This window comes from Suricata suricatta, chromosome 4, assembly GCF_006229205.1.
Source record: "Suricata suricatta isolate VVHF042 chromosome 4, meerkat_22Aug2017_6uvM2_HiC, whole genome shotgun sequence".
Taxonomy (NCBI): Eukaryota; Metazoa; Chordata; class Mammalia; order Carnivora; family Herpestidae; genus Suricata; species Suricata suricatta.
Window position 1 is genome coordinate 41,050,019 of NC_043703.1, and position 22,007 is coordinate 41,072,025.

The window sequence follows — 22,007 nt, forward strand, 5'->3', positions numbered from 1 at the left end:
GTGTGAGGTGGTATTAATTTTTATTTCCCTGATGATTAATGAGGTTGAGCATCTTTTTATGTGTCTGTTGGCCATCTACAGATGTTCTCTTTAGGAAAATATCTATTCATGTCTTCTGCCTATGTCTTAAATGTCCCTACTTTTTTTTTTTATAGCTAAAGAATTTTTATTGATTTTTCACTAAGACTTTATCTTGAGGTGATTTAACTAAACAGTCATCACCCACCACTCCAACCTGAGGAAGGGTTAGTATAGTGAAAGTTATAAAGAAGATATGAACAGTTTGAAGGATTGGAACCAACATTAACTGACAAACAACTCCATCTAAATTATCATAAAAATGTTTACGTAAAAAAAAAAGGAAGGGGAGGGGGAAATGGGAGTTTCAGATTGAACAAGATCCTCACATTTCATCTAATACATTCAATCTTGGCTGGAGTATACCAAAATGGAAACAGGATTCCTTAATGCAAAACTTCCCCTACAGCATGCTGTACACACCTGTGTTCCAAGCCCACCCCTGTCCCCCTACCGCTTCCAACTCAACTATTTCCCGGCCTGTTGGGCCTGCCAACAAAGGAGCACGTAGATCTTCTCTTTGATCCAGTCTTTGTGAATGGCTGGTAGGTCTGGGTATCAGCTTGGTAAACGAGGCAGCTGAGGTCTGTCAGATCAATGACAAAATCAAACAACTTACAGATATCATATGTGATAGAGGGGCTGTTGGGATTCATTCTCTTCAGATGTTCTTCACACATTTTACAAATGCCTTCCATGCACTCATTCTCAGATTCATAGTCAGCATAAGTTCTGCTCTCTGGCCTCCAGGTAGGCTGTACCAGTCAAATGGTATAAGACATGGCACCAAACTCTCTTGCTGCAGCTGGGGCCACCACTGCCACCACCACACTGGAGCTCAGCCTCTCCCTACTTTCTTAAAGCTTACTTTCTATTTTTGAAAAGATCACCATCCCACCTCTTATGTACATATTTATGTAAATGTTCATATACAAGAAACATATTTACATGTCATCTATATTTATATTCACATGCATGCATTTATTTATACTTCTATATAACACTGTGGTGAATAAAATAATAGCACCACAAAGATGTCCATGACCTAATTCCCAAAACCTGTGAATATGTAACTTTGAATGGCAAAAGCAACTCTGTAGATGTGATAAAAAAAAATCTTGACATCAAAAGATTATCCTGGTTTAATTAGTGGGCCGAATGTAATCACAAGAGTCTTTATAAAAGGAAGGCATGTGAGTCAGAATCAGACAGAAAAAGCTGAAGATGTCACACTTTTGTCTCTGAAGATGAAAGAAAGGGTTATGAGCCAAGAGATATAGACCGCATATAAAGATGAAAAAAAGGAAATAGATTCTCCCCAAGAGGGTCCAGAAAGAACACAGACCTCTGGATTCATTTTGGAATTCTGATCTCTGAACTGCTGAATATGTGCTGCTTAAAGGCAATTTGTGTTTAAAAAAAAAAGTCAATTTGTGTTAATTTGTTAAACAGCAATAGGGAACTAATAAAGTCACAGATAACAAAAGCAGAACACATGTTGTTGCTGTTTACAAAATTTCACTTTAGAAACTTAATAGATTACTGAACAAAAAAAGTTAATGTAATTGCTATGACCATTACCTTATCCCAATTTTTTCCTTTCCTACTTAATTTTCTACATAGAATATATCACCATCTAATATATTCTATATCTATATTTGATTATATTCCACTAGAATGGATTCTTCATGGAGGTGATATTTATTTTGTGTTTTTAAGTGTTACATCCCCAATCCAGTTTTTTTTTAATTTTTAACGTTTATTTATTTTTTTGTGGGGCGGGGGGAGAGTGACAAAGAGAGAGAATGAGCAGAGGGAGGGCAGAGAGAGAGGGAGACACAGAATCAGAAGCAGGCCCCAGGCTCTGAAGCTGTCAGCACAGAGTCCTGCATGGGGCTCAAACTCACAAACCATGAGATCATGACCTGAGCCGATATCCTGACACTTAACCAACTGAACCACCCAGGCGCCCCATCCCCCAGCAAACCCAATTTCTAGAACAGTTTCTGATATATGGTAGCTGCTCAAAGATTCTAAATTTATGAATGAACAATATGCATAAACGTGATTGTAGACAAAAAGTATTAAGTGTGGAAAAATCATGAAAAATAAGATTAGGATAATTTCTCGTTTGTTAATGAAGATTTTTTTCTTTCTTCAAGTGTTTTCATACAACATTTTGAATGAAATACTAAAGGGAACCAGACTAAGAAGTGATGACTCCATTTTCATGAAGCAAGTGAGACTAGTTCTAGACCTCTAGAGGTTGGGAAGTCAATTCAAGGCACCAAAAGATGATGTGTTCGGTGAAAGCTCACCTACAGGTGTCTTTTCATTGTAACCTTACATGACAGAATGAGCTAAGGAGTTCTATGGGATGTCTTCTGGAAAGGCACTAATCACCTTCTTGAGGACTCTACCCTCATGACCTAATAAGCACCTTCCAAAGTCCCACCTCCTAATACTATCACCTGCTAATACACACACACAGTGTATGAGGTTTCAAGACTGGGATTTTAGGCATATTCAATCTATAGTAGTGATGATGTTCAAGAAAAAAAGACACAAAGCACAAAGAGAAAAATAATTCAGAATGGATAAGATGTGGTTATTAAATATTTAATGCAATAGAGTCATTAGCTTAAATTATATGTCTGGAAATAATAAAAAAATAACTGATAGGTATTCTTAGTCCATAATAAAATAATAAAAGGAAGGACAACCTGGAATGTGCATACTAAGATACTTATTTTGGATAAACAGAAGTATGTTGTTTGGAAATCAACGTCATACAATTCAGGTAATAAGAACTTTAGTTGAAATTAAACATGTGTTTGATTCCCTGAACTACCATTGCTATCAAAATATTTTAGTTATTTAACCTCTACTTCATTTTCCTTGCCATATATGACTATTGTGAGAACAAATAAAATATGTAAAGCAATAGGAGATATGATGTTGAATGTATGCAAAATGACAGTTTTTCCTATACAATTGTATTTAAAATTTACATCTCATTTTAGGCCCTGTAAACACATGGCATGCATTTGGAAGACGGAGAGAAATATAGTTGCTTTCATAAGCATGTGAGATTATTACTCTAAAGAAATGTGAAACAAATAGGTCAATTAAGTAAAGTAGATCTTTGACCCTCCATCTCCCCTTGTTTTCCCACCTCTATCTAATACTGAGTCACCTTCTTTTCTTGTTTCTCCAGGTGACAATGGTCCTCAGTTTGATAGCCCTAACAGTCCACTTAATATTTTATTGTGTGTGTGTTTTGTATACACACACACATACCATCTCTTCTTTATCCATTCATCAGTCAATGAACATTGCTATTGACAAGTATACTGTTACTAAGGGTCATAATGTGTAGAAGCATACTCCTCACCACAGTGACTTTTATATAGATGATCAAACTCTATATACACTGTTGGTGGGAATGTAAACTGGTGCATTCGCTCTGGAAAACAGTGTGGAGGGTCCTCAAAAAGCTATCCATAGAACTCCCTTACGACCCAGCAATAGCACTGTTAGGGATTTACCCAAGGGATACAGAAGTGCTGATGCATAGGAGCACATGTACCCCAATGTTCATAGCAACAATGTCAACAATAGCCAAAACATGGAAAGAGGCTAAATGTCCATCACCTGATGTGTGGATCAAGAAGACGTGGTATATATACACAATGAAGTACTACATGGCAATGAGAAAGAATGAAATATGGCCATCTGTAGGAAAGTGGATGGATCTTGAGGGTGTCATGCTAAGCGAAATAAGTCAGGCAGAGAAGGACAGATACCATATGTTTGCCCTCATAGGTCTAACAGGAAAACAGGAGAAACCTAATGGAGGACCAGGGGGAGGGCAAGAGGGAGAGAGAGTTGGGGAGAGAGAGGGATGCAAAACTTGAGAAACTATTGAATGCTGAAAATGAACTGAGGGTTGAAGGGGAAGGGGGAGGGGAGAAAAGAGTTGGTGGTGATGGAGGAGGGCACTTGTGGGGAAGAGCACTGGGTGTTGTATGGAAACCAACTTGACAATAAACTATTAAAAAAAAAAAAAAAGATGAACATATGGGAGGGGGAAAAAGAGAGAGGGAACCAAACCATAAGAGACGCTTGATGGAGGGAGGTGGGTGGGGGGATGGGCTAAATGGATGATGGGTATTAAGGAGGGTACTTGTCATGAATGCTGGGTGTTGTATGTAAGTGATGAATCCCAGAATACTTCTGAAACCAATATTGTCCTGTATGTTACCTAACTAGAACTTAAAATAAAAATTTGAAAAGAAAAAAAAAAGTGTATTTGGAACACAACTTATGAAAGACCATTTGCAAATTCAATATAGAATTTGAAAACAGACAATATGACACACTTATTGAGCTAAACCTCAGAAGTGATATTATTTTTCATTTAAAATGCATTAAAATACACAAATAAGTTAACTTTTCCCTAGGTTTTTGCAGTGTGTTTCCAAAGCCCAATGAAATCACTATTTTTCCCTAGTATCCCCGTGACTGACATGCCAGAGCAGGCCCTGAGTGCTTGGCAGTTGTTATTGATTCTGATCCATTTTGACACCTTTCTTTGTGAGAAGTCTGCTTCTTCTGGAGCTGAATCAAATGTGCTGCTGACCCAACTAGTTCCCATCAGTGTATGAAAACACCAGAGGGAAAGTGATGTCTTGCAAGCTATCCACAGCTCTCCAGTTTTCATGTAAAAACTGGGAAACCCAGTGGCTACTTCTTTCCACTTTCCATATATCCATCAGAGGGACAGAAATAAGACAATTTGTTGATGATATTTATTATGAAAGTCTTGCAAATAAATTTAAAAGGTCAGAAATACTGCTTAGAAGTTTCTATTGTTTCCTACACACACACACACACTCTTAACTACTGAATTCAATATTTTGGGGAGCCTGTTCAGTACAAGGTAGAATGCTGAGTGTGCCAGGGAATAGGATAATAGTTAAGATACAACATGCTTTGGAAAAACTATCCAAATGATCAGAAACAAATATTTAAAACTCTTTTCATGGGGCATTGTGACTTTGTCATTTCACTCCACAGCATAATTGGAAAAAATGTAATAAAATACACTGTACTCAAGAGAATTACATACAATAATGGTCTTTATATTATATACTTATGAGTTAACAAAGGGATAAAACATTGATAGTTGACAAGTAAGCAGATATTGATTAATGAAGCCTTTTAATGTCACGTTTGCATTTCTCCATTTGTTTAAAGGAGAAAATCTAACATTTTCTCTGGGTTCTTAGAGAATTTTATATTTGTAAGATATTAAGTGGATATATAAAAACAGACCTTTGCATCATTAAGGTTTGCACATGAAAATTCTACTTGGCCCACAAATTAGTATTCTTTTTGGGCGTCTCAAATCACAACAAACTGCAGTATATTGGATAATGTTGAAAACGCTGTCGCTTAATCCTACTTTTGAGGCGGACAACCGAAATGACACTTCTGAGCCACATGCTCCAGTAACTGAATTTTTCCCACTTCAAGTGACTGGCAAAGGGAGGAGTCTTCTATCTGGAAGTCTTCTGGAGTCTTCTGCTGCTTCCCTCATGCTGCTACCTGACACACCCCTTTGGAGTTGTGCACTTTCTCCTCTCTTACAAGGAAAACTAGTGCTGACTGGAATTAGGTATTTCCCTTCCACCAAGTCAGTTTTGCTCTGATAAAACCCCAGTGCATTAGGCTCTGGCTAACTAGCTTCTCCTGCAGGTAAGCCTTGTTAAAGCATGTTCCAGCATTTTCCAAAATGGGTCCTTCCCACACATTCCCACTCTGCACTCCTCACAGGAAGCAAGATGTGATTTTTTTCCCCAATATTTTTTCCACCAATATTTACTCTAGCTCAAGCTTGTGAAGACAGAGATTACAATACTGCTGGAGCAATCTTTATGACTGGGTCACCCAGGATTTTTAACTCCCAGACTTGTCCACACTGAGCTTCCAGGAATTCATCAATAACAGTTCAGGTATTCTACCCAAAACTGGTTCCCACAGTGGTTTCTACTTGTGAATCCACTCAAGTAAGCAATGATTCCCTGCATCAGCCTATCTCTCCTACCTCACAAACAGTATCTAAGAATCTTGTGGATGTAAGACATTTTTTTATATTTGTCTGTCCAGCACATTATTTGTCAGAATGGAGTGCAAAATTCCAAGCTTCTTGCACACAGAATGGGAAAGTGGCATTTTCAATACACCCTTTGGAAAAGAAGTGGTGAATTATACTGGATTTGTGTTTAAATATCTGACCTATAAATGGCATACGATTGCCCAATCTGACAGTCCAATCTTGGGCTGGGGTCAAATCCAATTCAATGGCTAAAAAGGTGGTAGGGGCTCAGAAGTTCCACTTGTCAAATGTGAATGTCAAATGGAAAAGAAAGCACCCAACCTGGTCGCAGTGGTACCTTGACTTTACATAAAGAAGTGGCCACTGTTCCTTAGACTGAAGTATGATCCTTCTCCAAATCAAATGTCTAAACAAATACACTGAAGAGACAAAGCTCTCAATTCATAAATGTTTAAATGTTAAATTCATAAATGTCTAAAAAATTGGGATTTGTTCACTGATGATTGAACTAAGCTGAAATCTAATGGTGCACACTAGGATGCTGCTCATTTTTAATCTCAGCAGCAGATATGTACAACTGAAAACAGGTGGTCCATCCCCTGGGCAAAAATCAAGGATATTGTCTCAGCTTTCTTCAATACTTTGCTTGATAGATTTGATATGTTTTTACAGACTTTGGGGTATAGCCAATGACCTGTCTGTATAGCCTGACACTTGGAAAACCACTAAATATCAAAGTAAAGACTCCACTCTTTGGTTCCATACTGTGGAAACAAAGCATGGATGCAGATCAGATTGTGAAGGTCGCCCTTGTAGATCCATGGTAAAGGCTCATGCTCTGACGAGACTGAAAAGAATCGAGCTGCTGACTGATGTGCCTTTTCCAGTATACTACCAATGATGCATGGTCCTCTGCATCATCACATGGGACATAGCAAGAGTCAACCATCTAAGACCAAGCACAGGGTAAACAGCTCCATGTTTCTGATAAAAAGAGTTACAGTTGTATGTCAGACTTGAAAATCTGGCCAAAAGCTGAGCCAGTTTCTTGATAAGAGAAATCACTTTGTATCATGCATTGTATTATGCACTCTTGGCAGACTGACTAAATCAGACCTCTGATCTCCCTCTCAGGGTTATTGGTGATTTCTCAACGCTCTTGGTATTGTTACTGCCCAGGTTCCATGAGCCAACTCTGGCCAATCACAGTCCAGAGCATGTGTATGTCCTAGAGATCTAATATTTGGCATGGTAACTATAGTTGATAATGCCACATTATATGATTAAAAGTTTCTAAGAGAATAAATATTAAATATTCTTACCACACAAACAAAAATTTATAATTTTGTGAAGTGATAGATATATTAACTAACCTTACTGTGGTAATCGTTTTGTAATATACATGTGTATCAAATCATCAAGTTATATACCTTAAGTTTACACAATGTTGAATGTCAAATATATCTCAAAAAAGCTTAAAAGATCGATTCAAAATTATTTTTACACTCCTTCTGTCAACCCCTCAACATTTTTAAGCCACTTTGGTCACCAAATGTATAAACATACCAGAAATGGATCATATCTCTGTCTACCGACTTATTAATCTCAGTACTTTCACTTTATCTCATCAAATTTCATCATTAGGATGTGTGCCCTATTTTCTGTCACAGAGCTTTAGACACTTCAAATCATGCATGTGTTGACAACAATCTGGATATCAAATTCTCATTATGTCTATTTTCCCCTATTCCTTTCAATGAATCCCTTAGACATTATGTATGTGGGTCTGAAAAAACAAGCTCTCTTGTTCACCAGTTTTAAACCTCTCATTTTTCCGACTGAGCCACAAAATTTCAATCTTATCCAGCACTGGGGTTTACTAATGATTAGCAAAGTACAAAAGAAAGGTGAAACCCCATATGCCACATTGAGAGGTCCTTAATCCATCAGAATCAGCAACCTGAGTATTTCCAAATTGGGATATGTTTTGACATGGAAAGACAAGTAAGAACTGAATAGATGGAGTTAGCAAGGAGTTGTAGGATTTCCTACTTTTATATCTAAATACTATACTATTGATGCATTCCATTACTCTACAAATCAATTTATTTACAATAAATAACTATCCAGCTCAAACAGTTCTTAGTTTAATACTAAATACATAGCAAACCTTCCATATATTCTATATAGTAAATTTTATCATAAATGTTTGTAAAATATTTTATTAGAGTCAATACCACCATAGGCATTGAGTGGAATTTAAAGCTTAGACATAACTAAACATTCATCAACCGATAGAATTGATTAAATTTGTGTCCTTTATAGTGTATATGACATTCTTCAATAAAACGTAAGCACACAGGTAGTAAGACAGTCAGGTGTGAAGGAAGTAAAAGAGGGATACAGAGAAGGAGGTAAACATAGATAGATGATCAATGATTGATAGACAGATGATAGATATAGACAGATATCCCAACAATGTCACTGTGAGAAAGGCGAGGCAGAGAGAGACCAATTAGAAAGAGAATGCAAGTGTAAAGCATGGAGACGGAAAATCAGACCGAAGGAAAATTTTTCAAAGGGAAACATTACAGAATCTTGAGAAATTCCCTGAGCCAGAAAGAATAACACCAGCACTTCTTTTCCCCAGACTCTCTCCCATTCCTTCTCCCTCTCCCTCTGTTCTGACTCCTAAAGTATCATTTACAAAGTATACAAACTTACTGAGGACCTGTATTTCTGATAATATAGCTCATACTTCCCTTCACATTTTAATTACTAGAAATAAATTACTTTTTTGAAAAATTTTAAAAATATTATTTCATGAGCAAATTGGGTAAGAGGACAGAGCGAGCAACCTAACTGGAAAGCTCTCCTTACTCCATTATATCTCCCTAGTTTTCAATCCTTTCAGCTCTGGAAAACAAATAGATTCTTTCTTAAGAATACCTCAAAATTTTACATTAGTTTCCCAGATTCTTTCACAACCATTTAAAGGTCGTCTTTAGTTTGCAGTGCAGAGAAGGCAGCCAAAAATTTGCACCACTTGTTTTGTTTCTTGTTTTTGTCAGAGAGTGGGAAAATGTTACTTCACTAAAATATCCAAAATACATGTGGCAAAACGTTAGTATTGGCTTAGACCTAGGAGTAGATATAGAGTCATGTCATTTTATTTTTTAATATTTTCTTACATTTTAGTTATTGTACCATTTCAAATAAAAATATAAAAATAACCATGTCGATAAGAATAGCAGTGTTTATGAATACCTGTATATGATTTGGTGAACAACAAATCAATAGGCTATCTTTTTGTCTAGATATGGAGGACAAGGCAAAAGGTACTCACACATTATATTTTATTTATAAGAGAAACTTACAAGACTGTTGGCTGCACCATTAATCAAATTAGATAATAAAAGAAGACAGAGTCTCTAAAAATGAGAAAATGAACTCCAGTTTTGACACATTTAATATGTGATGCCTGTTGAATATTAAGAATATGACTTTTGATGGGCAATTAAAATGCTGAATGGAAGCTCTAAAATGGGTAAATGTCAGAAATACAGATTTTTTTTTTCCTCAGAAGTTACAGTTAAATTTATCAAGGACAGGTTTTATAGCAAAAGACAGGTACAAAACTTCCCAGTTAAAAATTAAAGTATTTGAGCGAATAACTTTTTTATGCTTTCTCTATTTTCAATATGTCCAGATTGGCAAAATAGCTCTATCATGCCTAGTTTTCTTATTTAGATGTTATTTCAGCTGGGCAGGATGCTCCCCTCCCTCTTAAAAGTTTCCTCTTTCACTATTTGTTGTCTGAGGGAAATTCTGTCTTCACAATAATTTCCCCAGGATTTTATATAGCTCACCAGAATTCTGCTCTGAAATAATTCCAACTTGTTTCATAATAGCAATACTATTTACTTTGTTCTCTGTTAGGAGCAAATTTGGCATAAGAAAAATGTACATATTCCCTGATTCTTGACAAAAAAAATAATACTCAACACAGCCTCTTAATATCATCCTGCTTCATTAAAGTTTAATAAATATCAATTAGTATGCTACGGATGGTTTGTAAGTATTTTGTTATGCAAATTAATAAGAGCAAGCAAAGAGAATTATATTTATTAGTAAACAACCTTGCATCAATGGCTTTAATTTATACTGAGCCAGTATTTTTAACTTTAAAAATGAAATATGTATTTCCTATTTTCAAAATGAACTAGTAATAACTAATTTTCTCCAAGCTTGCTTTTATTTTCAATTGACCCGAGAACATTGTGGATATTTAGCCATAGATATAGAACTTTAGAAAATATATTTAATGTCTGCCTGAAATATCATGAACATTTAATTTACTATACATAACCACATCCATCTAACTAGCCAATCAATTCGGCCTTGGTATCAGCAGCAGATATTTACCTATCAGGTTTTTACCATCTTATTATGATTTGAAAACCAAAATAAGAAGAGTATAAAAACTTTTGGCAATGAAATGAATGCACGAAGTAGACAACTTTCATTCAAGACCCTATGAAACAAGATGCAGATGACTAATACCACAAATATTCCTGCTCTGATCCCCATGATCTTGTTATATTTTTCCCTAGAAAAATTTTTTCTTTCTTCTATTTCAATGTCTGAATTATACACACTTATCACCCATTAATGATGACTCTAATAAGGCTTCTATACTGAGTATTCTTACTTGAATCGCCAGCCACTTCTTGGTATGGGTCCAAAATCTAGACTTAATTTTACTTGTAAATAAAATGTACAGTCAAAACAACCCTTGAGTTTCTATCTAATCCCCTTTAGATGCTCCCATTTTCCTTCATTGTTGGCAACTTGCAATAAATCTCTTGATTTCTTGGCTAACAGGACTCAGTCAACAAACAACATTTTGTATGGCCAGGAAGGCAAAAGTTTAGGGCCACTTGTTATATTACTCCTGGGAAGAGGATCTTACCTCACTGAAACAATTCCTGAAGACATCATCTAGTACGTTGACATTATAACTAATCCTTCACAGATGTTATTTTTATTTGGCAACAACACACTGGATAATGTACACTTGAAAACTGTTTCAATTTACTGAAGGTGCCAAAGAAGCTCACATTTTAATCTCAGTTGCATTTTCTTATTCCTTTAATCTACTTGTTGATTTCTCTACTATATATCTTGCAATGTGGAGTAAGTCTAATTTTGTTAAGTGATGCTAAAATCATAGGATAGAGTTTGGAAACACAGTATTTTTTAAATGACTTTAGTGAGGTATGATTGACATACAAGAAAGCTACACATATTTAATGTATACAACGTGCTCAATTTGGAAATAAGTATAATTGATGAAACCATCACCACAGTTGATGCCATAAACACATTCATCACCTCCAAAAATTTCTTCCATCCCTACTGTTTTGGGGGGTTATTTTTGTCTTTTTTGTTTGTTGTTCTTTTTTTTGGAAAGGACACAAAAGATCTATCCTCTTGACAAAGTTTTAAGTATCCCATAGAGCATTACAAACTATAAGCATTATGCTGCATAGTAGACCTCTAGTACTTATCCATGTTGTGTAACTGAAACTTTGTACCCTATGACTAGTAATTTCCATTCTCTCCTCTCCCCAGATTCCGGCAACCACCACTGTACTCTCTGTATCCTTTTTGCTGTTGCTGTTGTTGTTTGTTTCTCTGTTTGCTTTTTAAATGCTGAATTAAAAAATGAAATTTTGCTATTTGCAACCACATACATGGAGCTACAGTGTATAATGCTAAGTAAAATAAGTCAAAAATGAGAAATAACAACCAACATCACAGAAATACAAACAATTATAAGAGATCATTATGAAAAACTACATGCCAACAAATTGGACAAACTAGATGAAACAGATTAAGATCCTAGAAACAACCTGCAAACACTGAAGCAGAAAGAAACAGAAAATGAAAACAGACTAATTACTAGCAATAAATTGAATTAATAATCAAAAAGCTCCTAACAAACAAAAGTCTGGACCAGATGGCTTCATAGGAAATTGATACCATGTGTTTAAAGAAGAGTTAATACCTATTTTCTCAAACTATTCCAAAAAAGGGAGAGGGAGGAGGAGGAGGGGGAGGAGGAGGACAAGGAGGAGGAGAAGGAGGAGGAGGAGAAGGAGAAGGAGAAGGAGAAGAAATTCCAAATTCATTCTATGAGACCAGCATTACCCTGATGCCAAAACCAGATAGAGACACTACACAAAAAAGTGAACTACAGGCCAATATCTCTGCTGAACATAGATGTCAAAATTCTCAAAAAAAAAAAATAGCAAACCAAATCTAACAATATATTTTTAAAAAGTCATTCACAACAACCACATGGGATTTATTCCCAGGATGCTAAGATGACTCAATATCTGCAAATCAATGTGATATATCACATCAATAAGAGAAAGGATAAAAACTATATGATAATTTTAATGGAGGCAGAAAAAACAAAATATAACATTCATTCATGATGAAAATGGTCAAGAAATAGGTTTAAAGAGAATATACCTGAGGTGCCTGGGTGGCTCAGTCAGTTAGGTGGCCAGCTCTTGATTTCAGCTCAGATCATGATCCTAGGATCCTATGTTGGGCTCCACACTGGGCGTAGAGCCTGCTTGGGATTCCTCCTTTCCCACTCTCTCTGTTCCTCCCTGATGTGCCCTCTGTCTCTCAATATAAATAAATAAATATTAAAAAATAAAAAAATAAAATAAAGAGAATGTACCTCACCATAACAACATCCATATATGAAAAGCCCACAGTGAATATGATACTCAAAGAGGAAAAACTGAGAGGTTCTCCCCAACGTCAGGAACTAGTTAAGGATATTCAGTCTCACCACTGCTCTTCAACACAGTACTGGAAATCCTAGCCACAGCAGTCAGACAACAAAAAGAAATAAAAGATATCCAAACTGGTAAGGAAGAAGTAAAACTTTCATCATTTGCAGATGACATGATATAATATGTAGAAAATCCCAAACCACAAAAAAAAAAAAAACCACTAAAACTAATAAATGAAGTCAGTAAAGTTACTGTAGAGAAAATCAACATGGAGAAATCTGTTGCATGTCTACACATGAATAATGAAGCAGCAGAAAGAGAAATTAAGAAAATCTCACTTAAACCAAAAATAATTAATATCTACTCTATTTAACTTTCAAATATACAATACAGTACTTTTACTTAAACTCATCATGTTGTATATCATATCCCCAGAACTTATTTATCTTATACCTGAAAGTTTCTACCTTTTGATTACATATGCTCAATTCTACCATCTCCCACCCCTTTGCCTGTGGCAACCACAAATTTGATCTTTGTTTCTAGGAGTTTTGTAGTTTTAGATTCCACATATAGCAGATAATGGAGTGGAATAGATTAGACAGAAAGCAAATACTACATAACATCACTTAAACAAAGAATGTAGAAATGGTCAAACCTCATAGTGTGTTTTGTGTACATTTTTGGTTCTGTAGTTTAAACACTACTGAAAATTTCTTATCATTTGCTTTATGTACTTTCAATGCAGAAGAACACTAAGCTTACATTATTTTTTTATCTTCTACTCATTGATTCTATTTTCTATGTTGAAATATTTAATAGTGCCAATGACTTTTGAGAAGAAAACAAGATATGTGCAAAGATATAAAAAATAGATACTTGGGAAGAATTTTTACTGCTTTAAAAAGGCTGTGGCCCTTTTACAATACCCCAAATACTATGAACACCACAAACCACTGTCCAACCACTTCCACAGTCAAGATGGAATATTAAAATGTAACAATTTCTATTTAACTTATGATTGTAATTTCCCACAGCCATACACTTCTAGTTAATTTAGGAACTTTAAGAAATAAGAGACACTGCAGTAGACTTCAAAATAAGAAACTGAAATTTCCTATTTTTTTCTCTATCAAATGCATACTTTATTTAGAAGTTATTTATGGTATATTGCCTTCAAATATATTTAAAATGCCTAGCATTTTGTATATTATTTTAAAAAACACATATGCAATACAATTTTGAAGTATAATTTTAGAGTTCTGAAAATAATTATGTTTGTTTTAAATAATATACCTAAATAAATAAATATAAAAAGGAAATCAATATGGTATTACATAAAATACATCAATCCTAATAATATTTTGGTCCATTTATTCCAATGTTGTTTTTTTATGTGAGACTGATCATTCTACTATTAAAATGTGAACACTTCATGAATAGATATATCTCTTCTTAAAAATTTGTATTGACATATAACAGTCATAATATTTTCTTAGTTTTAGATATAAACATAAAGGTTTAATATCTGCATATATATTGTAAAATGAGCACTATATGTTTAGTTAACATCTATCATTACATAATTATAAATTGTATATCTTGGAATTTTTTAACTTTTTAATATTAATTTATTTTTGAGAGAGACAGAGAGAGAGAGCATGAGCATGTGGGAGGGGCAGAGAGAGACACACACACAAACACAGAATTCAAAGCAGCGCCAGGATCTGAGCTGTCAGCACGGAGCCCAACGCAGGGTTCAAACTCATGGTCCATGAGATCATGACCTGAGCCACCCAAGCGCCCCTATAGCTTGTTTTTAATAACAAAGTTATATATTAGAAACATAGCTTTGATTATGATTTATAATAGATCATAACATACCATCATGTAATTATGTCAGCATATTTATACATACCTCTACTGTGGGTCTTTTTAGTTATTATTTTTTTCTAACATTAACAAATACTTATCTAAATATATATTTAAGAAATTTAGAGATATCTTTTCATCTGCTTCTATGCAGCATATCACTTCTATGCAGTTTAATTAATATTACGAGTCCTAACCGGAGCCATTGGGAGCGAAAAAGGAATTACAAGGCAGCCAGACAGGAAAGAAAGAAGGAAATATCTCTGTTCACAGATGACATAATCTTATCTGTAGAAAACACTAAAGACTCCACCATATGAGAAAAAAAAATGTTGTGAATATAAAACCCCTCAAAAAAAGAAGACTTTAAAATATTTCACATGAAAAAAGAAAGACCCAAATGACCAAAGCAATTTTGAACAAGAACAAAGATGAAGACATCACATTTCCTGATTTTAAAACGTATTATACAATTACACACATCATAACAGGATGATACTGTTACTGCATAAAAACACATAGGCCAATGGAAAAGAAATGAGAGACCAGGAATAAACCCACAGGTACACTGTCAACAAGGAAGTCATAATACCCAATGGGGAAAGGTTTGTTTCTTCAATATATAGTTTTGAGTATTGGGAAAACTGCATGTCTCCATACAAAAGAATGAAATTGGACTCTTTTATCAAACACAAAAATCAACTCAAAATGGATAAAAGATTTAAATGTAAGACCTAAGACTATAAAACTCTTCAGAGAAAAGAGTGAAATTTTTGGACATTGGCCTTGGCAATGATTTATTAGCTATAACACTAAATACACAGGCAAGAAAAGCAAAATGTACAAGGGGGATTACATCAGAGCAAAGCTTCTGCAACAGCAAAAAAAAAATCAACAAAATGAAAATTCAACCTGCAGATATAGAGAAAGTATTTGAACACTTTCTATTTACTCATTTGCTTCAAGTATGTTTTTATTTTTATTATTTATTTTGAGAGAGCTAGAGAAAGAGCACAAGCAGGTGTTGGGAGCTGCTGAGTTTTGGCCGCCTCAGGCAAGGACATACCGCTCTCCAGGGAGCAACCAAAAAAACAAGGTTTACATCTGGAGGCTAGGAGAGTGCATTTCCTGGTCCAGGATTCAGAGACAGTCATACTGAGCCAGACGAGAAAAGCCAAAATGAACAAAAGATCAAACCGCATTCGGGTTTATGCAGCGCTAGTCTTCCCCTGCCCATTATTGCGGACAAAAGTCTGGGCGCTTCCTTTGATGCTGTGTTCGGAGTTTCAGTTCCGGTTTCCCCTTTCTCTAATAATCATTTGACTCTGTTACCTGGCAACCAACCTGGGCCAGTTTCCCGCCCCAAATCCTATACAGGTTTGATTCTTTTTCAATAAACGGGGCTTGATCAGAAAGCGCTTGTCTTGCCTCACTCCCTGCGTCTCCCTCCTGCCCTATTTCTCTCTTCCTCCCTCAGGAACTGGACCGCAAAGATTTACTGCCCCGCAGGCCGGGGTGGCGGACTGGACAAGCGATGCCCCAACGTGGGGCTCAGTGAAGGAACATGACAAGCAGGGGAGGGGCAGAGGGAGAGAGACAGAGAGAGAATCTGAAGCAGGCTCCACACTGTCAGCACTGAGCCCATTGCGGGGCTTGATCTCATGAACTGTGAAATCAAGGCTTGAGCCGAAATCCATACGCTCAACTGAATGAGCCACTCAGGTGCCCTGCAAGTGTGTTTTTAATTGTTCAATGCATTATTTTCATGGCTAATTTAAAATCTTTCTCAGATAGTTCTAACAACCCTTATCCTGATATTGGCATACATTAATTTTATTTTCTCATTCTTTGAAGATATTTTTGATTCTTTGTATAGCAAGGGATTTTCAATAGAAACTTGTACAATCAATAACAGCTTATATTATGAACTTCTGGTTTCATTTAACCCTTCGGTTCTCCTTGGCTTTCTCTGACAGCACTCTGGCAGGGGAAGGATGTTTTTGTCTCATTACGGCCAACCAGAGGTAGAAATCTAGTGTGGTAAAGAAGAAACCGTATGTTTGCACTCATAGGTCTAGCAGGAAAACAGGAGAGACCTAAGGGAGAACCAGGGGGAGCGGAGGAGGGAGAGAGAGTTGGGGAGAGAGAGGGATGCAGAACTTGAGAGACTATTGAAAGCTGAGAATGAACTGAGGGTTGGGGGGGAGGGGGAGGGGGGAAGAGAGGTGGTGGTGATGGTGGAGGGCACTTAAGGGGAAGAGCACTGGGTGTTGTATGGAAAACAATTTGACAATAAAATATTATGGAAAAAAAAAAAAGAATGCCTTCTCCTTGAGGATGCCCAAGCTCTAAAATCTGCAACCTATGAATATATTATGTTAGATGGCAAGAGGGGATTAAAGTTACAGATAAGATTAAGGTTACTAATAGATCCTGAGATGCAGAGATTATCCTGGATTACCTGTGAGGGCCATGCAATCACAGGGCCCTGACAGAAAGAGACAGGATATCAGAGTCAGTGATCTGCAAGTGGTTTATTTCTGAAGATGGATGGAAGGGCCATGAGCCAAGAAATGCAGTTGGAACCTAAAAGCTGGGGCAGGCAAAGACACGGATTTCCTGTAATGACTCCAGAAGGAATTCAGTCCTGACATTACCTTAATTTCAGTCCAGCAAGGTCCATTTCATCCTGTGACCTTACAGAATTGCAGCTACAAATTTATATGTTTTAAACTACTATGTTTGTGGAAATTTATTATATCAGCTATAAGAAACTGATATAAGAAACTAAATTTCCTACATGGCCTCCACTGGCACCTGAGGTGACCCTGGCACCTCATTACTGCTGGGTGGGCTCCACACATAATCTCTACTAACATCCTATTGATACTGATCTCATTATTGTAGAAAAATGATGCAAACTTGACTCTCTATTAGCTTCCTAGGACACCACTATAATGTGGACCCATTATGGCCATGGGTAGGTAGAAGTCCAGATTATCCACTAATATCTGTGGGTGGGGCTCATTCTGGTAGCGGAAACGAAAGTCCTGCCTCTTTATCTGACCTTCTCTGACACCAGCCCAGCAGTGGTGCTGCAGAATCCTGTTACAGCCTTGCAATGGCGGAAGACTGGGTTCTTCATTCATCTTTATCTGGCACTGGCAGGAATGGTGTGCAAGTTTTCTGTGGTATTTGAATAAACTACAGTGGGATAGTCTAAAAACTGTACATCTTGCTAGGCTGCCCTTTAACTGGTCCTTTAGAGAGAGGAGACATATTTTGGATTTTTGTTTTCCTCTGCAGTTCAATGATGTTCTGTTTGCCAGTTTGCCAGTTTGTGTAGCCCCAAGTCTGGAATACAGGTAGAAAAAAAAAAAAAGACTCACTGAACTTAACACTCCACCACATCATTTGTTGTGTCCTAATGTCCACAGCCAGGCTTTAAGAATCGTCTTCATATGTTTGTTTTATAAATAATGTCCAGAGTTTACAGCTGAAAATAGTGGAATAATGAATAAAAGTAGATCTACTCCAGCTTTCTAGGATCAGAAGCCATCCTACAATTAATTTTTAACTACTAATACTTCCTACTCAAAGATAGGTAGATTCCAATCCTGATGTACTACTTGCCAAATTTGTAATATAAAATTTTCAATGTGAGAATGTCTCAAGAAATCACTAAAGAGAGGTTATCTATGAAGGAATATAAATGATAGAATTCCACCAATTTAGAATTCCAAATATAAAGACATAAGGGAATATACCTATTTCTCAAGCATACGTTTAACACTATAAAATTTGATCACAACAGTATACCAGAGTATAATTCTTAGCCAGAAAAACATTTTTAAAATACCTATCTACTCAGAAACTAAGTAATACAGTTTTATATATCTATGAATCAAAAACAAATCATAATAAAAATTTTAAAAATACTTAAAACTGAATGAAGATTTTAAAAAATTGCATATAAAACTTGTAGGCTGCAGCAAAATCAGCACTTGGAGGGAAATTTATTTCCATAAATGTCTGCTAGAAAAAAAGTGCCTAAAATTAATTATTTAAATGTACAATTTAAGGAAAATGTACAATTGAAAACGTTTTAAAAGAAAAACACAAATGTCATAGATAATAGGGACGAGACAAAAAAACAGACAAAATTTAAATACTTAACAACATTTTAAATAACAGAGAAACTGATGAGAAGTTTTGATTCTTGGAAGCACCTAATCTATTAGACATTGCAAGGAGACAGAGAGAGAGAGACAGAGAGAAGAACACATACATTCTTAAGAATAAATAAGAGAAAAGTAAAGATAAGGAAGAAACCAAAACAAGGGTGAGGGGGGAGGGACGGCAATCTATATTCACATGCAAAGAAACTCTAAAACATGATCTAATTAATAGGACAAGTTCCAGAAAAGTGTAGCTTTCAAAAAGGACCAAAATGTTATTGAATATTCTTTTCTATTGTAAAATTTTAATTATGTTAATTTAAATAATAATATGCATCTTGAAGAATCATGCTCAAAATTGCTTTACAAGCAAATTCTGCCAAATATTCTATATTTAAGGCATAAAATTATAATCTTATTGAAAAATATACTATCCACAATCTTTGTTTTATGACATTATCACCATTATTCCACGGACGGTCTTGTTTAACTCCTATGCAACCCCCAGAACATCAATCAATGAAATATTATTAGAAACTCATACACACACACTCACATGCACAAATCACACACACACACACACACACACACACACACACACACTCACACATACACGCACAAATCCACATGTAGTTTCATCAGATAAATGAATGATGTGTATTTTTCTCGTTTTCAATTTTATTTTTCCTGTCTCTCTACTTCTTGCCACCATCAAACTTTAATGCCAGAAGAGCTCCCAGGACTCCACAGTTCTGGAAGACAGAGACTCTAAGTCTTTATTGAGAAGGAATGCCCACTCACCTTTCTTCACTGCAGATGATAGACACACTCAGTGTCAGGACAAGATGGCAGTTTCAGCTGGTACTTCTTTTCCATGGCAGATGGCCTAATGCAACCCCACCACATAATAGTAGTGATACTTAAACTGGACTGCAGATTATCCACCAAAGAGATTATAAAGTTTGGCTAAATCTCTCTGGAGTTCCTCTTCTCCACATACTATCTTGAGGGAATGTCAATGCTGGCATTGGGCATGTTGAGTCCATTCAGGACACTCAGGATGCTGTGGAATGGTTCCTAAACATCACTCTTGAAACTGAAGCCAAACAAGGCATCTACCACAAGCTCATATAGCATTCTTCTGTGCTTTGCCTTATTTTTTCACTAAATTTCAAATTACTGGGAGGCAATGCAAAATAACTGCTGTAAATTATTCTTGGAATCTAATTACTGTAGCCTCACATTTAATGTTGACCATTTTAACTTTGAACTGCGACTACATAACTATTCATATTAATGGCTTGTGATAAGTCTTGTCATAGTTAACTAGCCAGATGGTTTTTTAAATTGGAAATAATGAAATATTTGAAATGACATAGATTTTAAGGAATTTGCACGAGTTAGTTTTAATCATAGATCACTCTTGTGAGTACATTGAGGTTAGATGGCATGAACTCACTGAAATTACTACTGGTACACGGCTGGGCTTAAATTCAGCATATTTAGCTAATCTTGGAAACAGGAATATACTTATTATGTGATAAAAATGAATGCTCAAAACTTGTGCACAGAAAAATTTGAAAATATACCAGTGCTGAATTAGTAACATGAGAGGGTAAAAACACAAAGAAAAACAGTGATATCAGAAGGATTATATAAACTAAGATACAAATTTAATACAAATTGAAGAAAAGTAAAGGAAAATGATATATTTTTTAATGTTTTATTTATTTTTGATACAGAGAGAGACAGAGCATGAGGGGGGGAGGGGCAGAGAGAGAAGGAGACACAGAATCTGAAGCAGGCTCCAGGCTCTGAGCTAGCTGTCAGCACAGACTCTGATGCGGGGCTCGAACCCACGAATGTGAGATCTGACCTGAGCCGAAGTCGGAGGCTTAACCGACTGAGCCACCCAGGTGCCCTGAAAATGATGTATTATGATAAAGAAATCATATGTACATTTAGTTACTTTTTGAGTTTTGAATATTAAAGCCAATAACCATTTGACAATAAACTATGGAGTTCAGGCAAATAGAATGCATATTATGAATGAATACTACAAGATGATGATGTGACCTACAGAAGAGGAATATTTGTTTCATCACTCATTCATTCAAAAATGTAAATTGAACACATATAATAATACAATATGCGATATGCTAGATTTACAGGTGAATAAAACAGATACATTCTGCTTTTCTGATTAGGATTCTAAATGGGTAAACAATGAATACACATACATGTGATAATAAATAAGAACTGGGTGGGTGAGACATTGTGTAAAGGAAAGGATGTTTTTATATGAGTGGAGTAGGATAACGCTTTCTGAAGAGATGACAGTTAAGCAGAACAAAGATAATGAGAAGAAATCAATCAGAACAATAGCATTTCAGGCAGAGGGTAAAAGCATGCGCAAAGACTCTGAGCCCAAAAAGAGTATAACCTGTTTAAAACCATTTTGTTTGGAAGATAAGAAAAGAGCGAGAGCTGTACAAGATGAAGTTGACTGGTTAGATTTCAGCTCAGTTAGATTTCAGTTGATGGGTTCACTTTAAGAAAACTGAGTTTTGCATGTGTAGTGGAAACACTGGAAGACTGTAATCAGTAAGAGGCAAATGCAGGTTGACATGTTAGAGAGATATTCCTGGCTGCTGTGTGGAAAAAAAAGGAAAAGAGAGGTCCAAGTTAGGGGACCAATTAGAAAGTTGTTGCATTCCACCCTTCTTTAGCAAGGCACAGTCATTTGGTTTGAGGTGATGATAATGGTGATATAGTTAAGATGTGACTAGGATAAGGAAATCTTGGCAAATGAAGACAATTTGCTTATAGGCTAGGGTTTAGAGAGAATAACATGTTAAAAATGATTTGAAAGGTTGTATCCCACACAGTACGTAGACTAAGTTAAAGCAGTAAAATGAAGAATGAGAAGAGCACAAATATAAT

At 35.9% G+C, this 22,007-nt stretch overlaps 1 pseudogene; it reads right to left on the reverse strand.

The window, feature by feature from the left end:
• Nucleotides 1–546: 546 nt before the first annotated feature.
• On the reverse strand, nt 547–860 carry LOC115290494 (annotated as a pseudogene).
• Nucleotides 861–22,007: the final 21,147 nt, after the last annotated feature.